We start from the raw sequence: 6,461 nt of genomic DNA, 5'->3' as shown, positions 1-6,461 counted from the left end.
CTGGGCTGGGCTGGGGCGGGGCGAGGCGGGGTGTGGCGGAGAAGGCTTTCGATCGCGGTGGGCGGGGCGGGTCCAGGGCGTGAGGCACGGCGTGGGGCGACCTTCGAGGAGCCCGAGCTTCTGGGTGCCCGACAAACACGTTCTATGATCGCCAGGCTCCACGCCGCGCTGCAGAGCGGCGGTGAAGTGGCCGGCCTCGGCTGCAGGACAGCCGTGGCGCACGTGAGGCTGTGTGTCCTCCAGCCGGACACACGCCTCCCCCGTCCGCACGCCCCAGCGCGCCCCGCCACTCTCCACCGACCCACCCCCGCGCCGTTGTGACTCCGCCCGCCCCGGCGTCCCCCGCCTCGGTCCCCGCCCCGGGCGCGGCTCGGCGTGGCGCAGCGATAAAACCCGCCGTCACCCAAACGACCTGAGTAATGCCGTTTGCTCATTTCCAGCCATTCTCATTCCTCCGCCTTTTAATTACTTCACTTCTTTTTATTTTCCTGCTTTTGCCGCGCCGAGCGGGGCGCTACGACGACATCGCCGCCGCGGGAGATGAGAGTGTGATAATTTCCTTAATTTCCCTTCTCCTTCGCCTATAATTTCAGGAAAAAAGAAGAATTATCCGAGCGGGGGCCTCTTTTCTTTATATTGTCGGAAGGTCGCAGTGGGCGTTCCCTGCTCTGTCTTCCCTCGGCGCGCGCTCGCCGCCGCTTTACGCTTGTCGATATGAAGTCAATGTGACAGTAACAAATCGGCGCGGCCGCACTCGCCGCGGGACTCGCTGTGCCGCTGGCTCCGCTTGCTGTGCGTCGCGTTGACAAGGCGTTTAGGGATTGAATCCCCACGATAATGCGTTCCGCGCCGCCGAGCACCGCGGCCGGCCCCGCCCCGCCCCGCACACCACACGAGAGAAGAAAGACAAAAATAGAAAATCGTGCCCGCCGCCCGCAGCCGCCGCTGCTCGGCGAGGGAAAAACGTCTTTAATATATGAAAATCTGAATATTTCTTCGCTTTGGCAGAAATGAAGCAGGGAGGGCAGCGCACAGGCGGCGGGCGGCAGCAGGGGCCCCGGCCGACACGAAAAGCTTTACGCGCGCATACGGGGCCCCACGCCCCGCCCCGCCCCGGAGCCATGGCCCCACGAACCGTAAAATTCGTAACAGGCTGTGCGCCTGGTGAACACGTGTGTCTCCCTCCCCCTCCACCCCTCTCCTCGCCCGCACCTCGCGCCGCGCGCCCGGCCACGCCCACGGCACGATATTAAACATGGCTGCGCCGGCTGCCGGCCGCCCCGCCACGCCCCGCCCCGCCCCGCCACCGCGCCTCCTCACATAACCATACGCACTGCACGCCGATCAAGAGGAGTCATAGCGTCCAAGATGTCACGCCGCGAGTGTGAGAAAACGAGAAATCAAAACGAAAAAAACTATATTATAGTCGTAAAAAATGTCATGGTCGTTAAAATTTGTCAGCATTGCGGCTGTTTTAGTGCGTTGGACATAGGACGTGCTATTTTTATTGCAATTTTTAATGCCGTTGGAAGGAAGCATTTCTACCAAGTAATCTACCCCTTGTAAAGTGTGTACCGGGTGTAACTGTGAATGCGCAGCACTGATGCGGGTTTCCTTACACCCGTAAGGGGCTATTGCCCCTGCAGCCATACTGAGTATGCAATCCCGCAAAACTGCTGCGTATTCACAGTTACACCCGGTACGTTCTGTTCGCAGTGAAGACGGTTCACACAGAAACATTTACAGAAAGCGTGGGGGCTGTTTGTACGTCCGTGTGCATAACGTGATGCTGATGACGTAAGCCGCGGTGCCGGAGGCAGCCGGAGGCAGCCGGTGGCGTGGCAGCTTAGCGGCGGGGCGGAGCCAGCGAAGCCGCCCGCGCCAAGCAGAGGACTCGGAGAGGAGCAGAGACAGACTTTGTTGCAACACAGAATTTCATCGCCATCACCTCCCTTTCCGAGGAGGAATCTCCTGCAGCTGACAGGCCTTGTCCTGAGCCGGCGGCCGCACTCTTTTCTCTCCCCCTCTCTCTTTTTTTTTCTCCCTTTATTCCCCCGTTTTCCCCCCTTTTCCTCTCCTTTGACTCGCCGTGGCGCTGTCTGTCTGCGCGACTGTCTCTACGGCCCCATCCACATCCCGCGCATCTTATCCACTCGTGTTTTGTCGGATAAATGTGTGAGGATGGAAAACACCGAGTTATCATTGTGTTGTCATTCTGACTGCCGGCGGGACAAGCAGATAGGAAAGGAAGAGGAAAGGAAGAGCAGAATAGAGAACATGTTGCCAGCTGGACATTGAGATGAGCGAAGCGAAAATGGGGGATGATAGTAGGTGGGAGAGAGGAGCACCGCCGAAGAGAAAGCGAAAGAGAGGGAGAGGGAGCGTTCGGTGAGAGAGAGGGGAGGGGAAGAGAAGAGAGACGAGGATTCGGTTGGGGGATGGCGGGAGGAAAAGGAACAGTAGCGCCTGAAAATCCAGCAAAGCAAATTATTTACACCCAAATGATTCTATTTCAATACCGGAACAAAAGAGTATAGCTACATAACCTTTTTCTTCTTTTTATGCACGGGGAGGGGAGGGGCGTGGGGAAGGGGAGGGGAGAGGCCCGGGCGCGGCGGGGAGGAGCGGTCCTCGGGGGTCCTCCCCAGCAGCAGCAGCCAGCCCACTGGATTTATTGGATAGCGGAGCAACCTATCCTTACCCAAAGCGCCTCGTCTCGCGGTGTAGCGTGGCGCGGTGTAGCGTGGCGTGGCGTGGCGTGGCGTGGCGTGGCGTGGCGTGGCGTGGCGTGGCGTGGCGTGGCGTGGCCCGTTGTTGTGTCCTGGGGCTGCGTTGCGCACCGCCGCGCCGTAACGCGACAGCACAGCCCGACCAATCGAGAACAGATTTAACGCCATTCGATACCTGTCCGCAATATCATTTTTCCCCCTCTGCGAATTATATACAGGCCGTTTTCTCGTGAGTTGAGCCTCGCGCGTCAGCGTTTTTATTTTAATTCTTTTACTATTATTATTTATTATTTGGACGTAATATTTATTATTATTTGTATCGTCGTCCATTCCCAGGGAGTGTATACACTCGTCGCTCCTGGTTTAGTCGGTATTGTTCCCCAGGGGCCTGTAAAGAGGTTTAAGTGACAAGAGCGGCGGCGAATGGAAGGAGGAAAAAAGGAGAGAGGGGAGAGGGGCTGGCATATCATAAAGGGCCACATTCCAGGAACGAAGTCAACAGCATAGGAGGCTTGAGATCTCTGGGGGTGGGCGAAGGGCGGCGCGGCGGATGTTGACGGCCGAGTGAGAAGGACGGGGCGGCTCTGACGGGGCCGGACACGGGGGGAGAGCAAACTCGGTCCGCCTGAATGCGGAGGCGATTAAAGCCCTTGTAAGGTGGCGGGGCGAGGCCCAGCAAACACCCTCTGCACACACACCGGCACGGCACGGCACGGCGCGGTGCATCTGGCCGGGCGCGGCGTGCGGGGGAGGGGAGCAGCGGGGCCGAGGGGGAGGAGCGAGTAAATGGCCGTTTAAAATCATGATGATGGAAAGTTGACTGTCCTGTCCGCGCACGGGGAGGGACGACCGACGCGAGCAGCAGCGGCTCACAATGGCGGCCCCCAACGCGGCGGCGCGGCGAGTCGCAAACTTGCTCTGCTGAAGGACACGCCGTCCTACAGACCCCCCGCCCCCCCACACACCTCGGCACGGAGCAACGGAGCATACCCTGCCTCCGACCAAAACCATTGCAAAAAAAAATCAAAAGATCTATAAACGTCGAGTTGTCATATGCCTCAAAAGTTTGACGAACAAGACTCGAGACAAGACCGGTTCAGCCTCGACTCATATCAGTCCATGAGGTTTTGACAGCGCGGGTCGCTACTTATTTCGCCGTACTTTCCAGGCGGCCCGCCCCACGCTCGCAGGCCCGCCACGACCGCGATGACTCGTCTAGCCGGAGCCAGCTGTCCCACGGACCGGGCCGCCCGGCCCGTTGCGAGGCTCGCCGTGATGGAAGGGCGGGGCGGGGTCGGCAGGGAGGGAACGTCATTTATTGAATTAAGTGGCTACTTATGGCTGGCTCCACCTCTTTCTCTCTCTCTCTCGCACACACACGCACACACACATACGAGTCGCTCCCTCCCGAAGCACCTCGCGAGCAGTTTAGTTCGACGATGGCATAAGCGTCCATTTAACATCCACGCACACACACACACACACACACATTTATACACCAGACAGCCACGTCCTTTCTCCCCCTCCCTTCCTGCCCCTTTCCGTCATATCGCTTCTCTCTTTTGCCGTGCCTCCGCACCGCGCATTCGCGTATACGCTCCTCTCCCTGACGCTTTGTCTCATTTTCTCGCGCGCCGGTTATTCTTCTCCCCCCCCCCTCCCCCAATTCACCCCTCACTACTGTCCTTCCCTCCCGCGTTTCGTAAGGGATGGAGCTTGTGGGCGGGGGAGGGGGGCGAGGCAGGGACTCGTGTCACTCTAAACAACTCCCCGCTCCAGCAGCAGTTCGGTGCTGTGTGTCACCGGGACACCGAGGACCCCCCCCCCCCCCACACACACACACACTACCAGCCGGCCGTGGCCGCGCCGCACCATGATGCCCAGTCGAATGGATACTAATTCAATTCCTTTTCATTTTATTTAATTCGCCGTTCTCTTATTTATTTAAATTCGAATGGAGCGAGCACGAGGAGGGGGAAACGAACGGTTAGAAAGGATAAAAGCGAGTGGCGGATTGTGGCGGCGCTGTGCTACCGACCTGGTGTCCATTCCGACCTCAACAAGAGCGTCGCCGCCTCGTCAAGTGCGCCTAGCAGCTCGCGCGCGACGCGGAGCGACGCGGAGGGTCCGGAGGAGGCCTTTCTTTCCCCCTCGCGCTTTATTGGGGCACGCCAAGGAGTCACCTGCCCGGAGCTCGAGAGGCACTCTCAGTGCGCTCCTTACTCCTCGCACGGCTCTCGACTCGGCGCGCGATGAGGAACCGTTTGCGAATCAGCCCGGTCAGCCGGCGTGATGGCGGCGGCCCGCTTTGTGTCCTGTACCCGCCCTCTCGCCCGACCAGCGGCGCAGCAGCGCGCAGCACTGAGAGGACTTTGTTTTCTTTCCTTTTCTTTCTTCGATTAAAAGACGTTTAACCAACGCACTGCGCTGCGCTGCACTCGCGCGCCCCTCCCAACGGTCAGCGCCCGGCGGGTGGGCCGGCCCGCCGCGCGCGCGCGCCACTGCACTGCCTACCGGCCGGGCGCCGTGGGCCTCACGCTCGCTTGGCGCTGGGGCGTGGCAACGAGCATTGCCTCCTACCATTTGATTGTCAGCCCCGAATACTGTCTTATAATATATTATTACATGAGGGGCCGTCCATAAAGTAGACTTAGTTCCTCAGATACATTCGCCAAATTACACAGGAGCTCGGCGCCTGCGAGACTCGGGGTAGGCCACCCCGCACTACACGCATGCCCTGCAGGCAACGTTTTGCCTACCCACCAGGCGCCATGTGAGCTTATTGCATTGGCAACGGCGAATAACGGAACTTTCTGTATGATTAAACCTACGTTTCTTTTCGAACAAATTTGTGCGCAAAAAATGCATGATTTCGTACAGCTGAATGCACAAAACCCGAGCAACAGTGGAACACAGTTTGTTACCGTAACGTTGAAATTCATACCGTATAAGCATCTTTTACTAGTGCACTGCTGAATAATTATGGAAACCTACCACAGGGCCCAACTTCCAGTCCCGCACTGCGCTTACATCTCATCTTCCGCAAAGAGCCACCCACAGCAGGCTCCTCCTCCACACACACAAACACACACACACACACACACACACACACACAGGCCATTATGCCAAATGTATCGCGAGCAAAAGAAGTCCCACCCAACGCGTGTGAATAAGCGGCCACTGCGGGGAGGGTTGCCGGGGCGGGGCCGGGGGCGGTGAGAGGCGGACAACAGCGGCGGTGTTGGCGGCGCCCAACGCTTCCGGCCGGCGGATGCAGTCCAGGGACTGAGTCCCTCCCGCCCCAGGACAGCCTTTTTATATCGGTTGTTTGGAAGTCCTCGGAGTGTCCGGGGTGGGACCTGCTCCGTGTCGTCTGCTGTGTAATAACTTTGCGGCCCAACTCTCCGCGCAACACAGACTCGGGCTGACGCCGTGGTCACGTACAGCTCCTGCTGGGACCGAGGCTCGCGCAGACAGTGGTGGAGCGCGATGAAAAGAAAAAGGAAACGGCAACTTTTTGGGGTCGTCGTAGAGGAGGGGGAGGGGCACGCTCCCCGCGGGTGGTGTAGCGCGGCCGCGGCAAGGCGCGGAGTTTTAATACGGAGCAGGTCCGCCACGATGATATTGAGTTTCGGCCCCAGCCAAGCTGCTCCTCCCCCGTGTCCCTTCTCATATCACGGCGCTTTGTCGCGCGGCTGCAGCAGCGGACCGCGCCAGGCCCCGCCCCACCCC

The sequence above is a fragment of the Frankliniella occidentalis genome, unplaced genomic scaffold (genome assembly GCF_000697945.3).
Source record: "Frankliniella occidentalis isolate FOCC.00 unplaced genomic scaffold, Focc_3.1 Scaffold238, whole genome shotgun sequence".
Taxonomy (NCBI): Eukaryota; Metazoa; Arthropoda; class Insecta; order Thysanoptera; family Thripidae; genus Frankliniella; species Frankliniella occidentalis.
The sequence above is the reverse complement of the archived record's forward strand: the minus strand, read 5'-3'. Positions refer to the sequence as shown.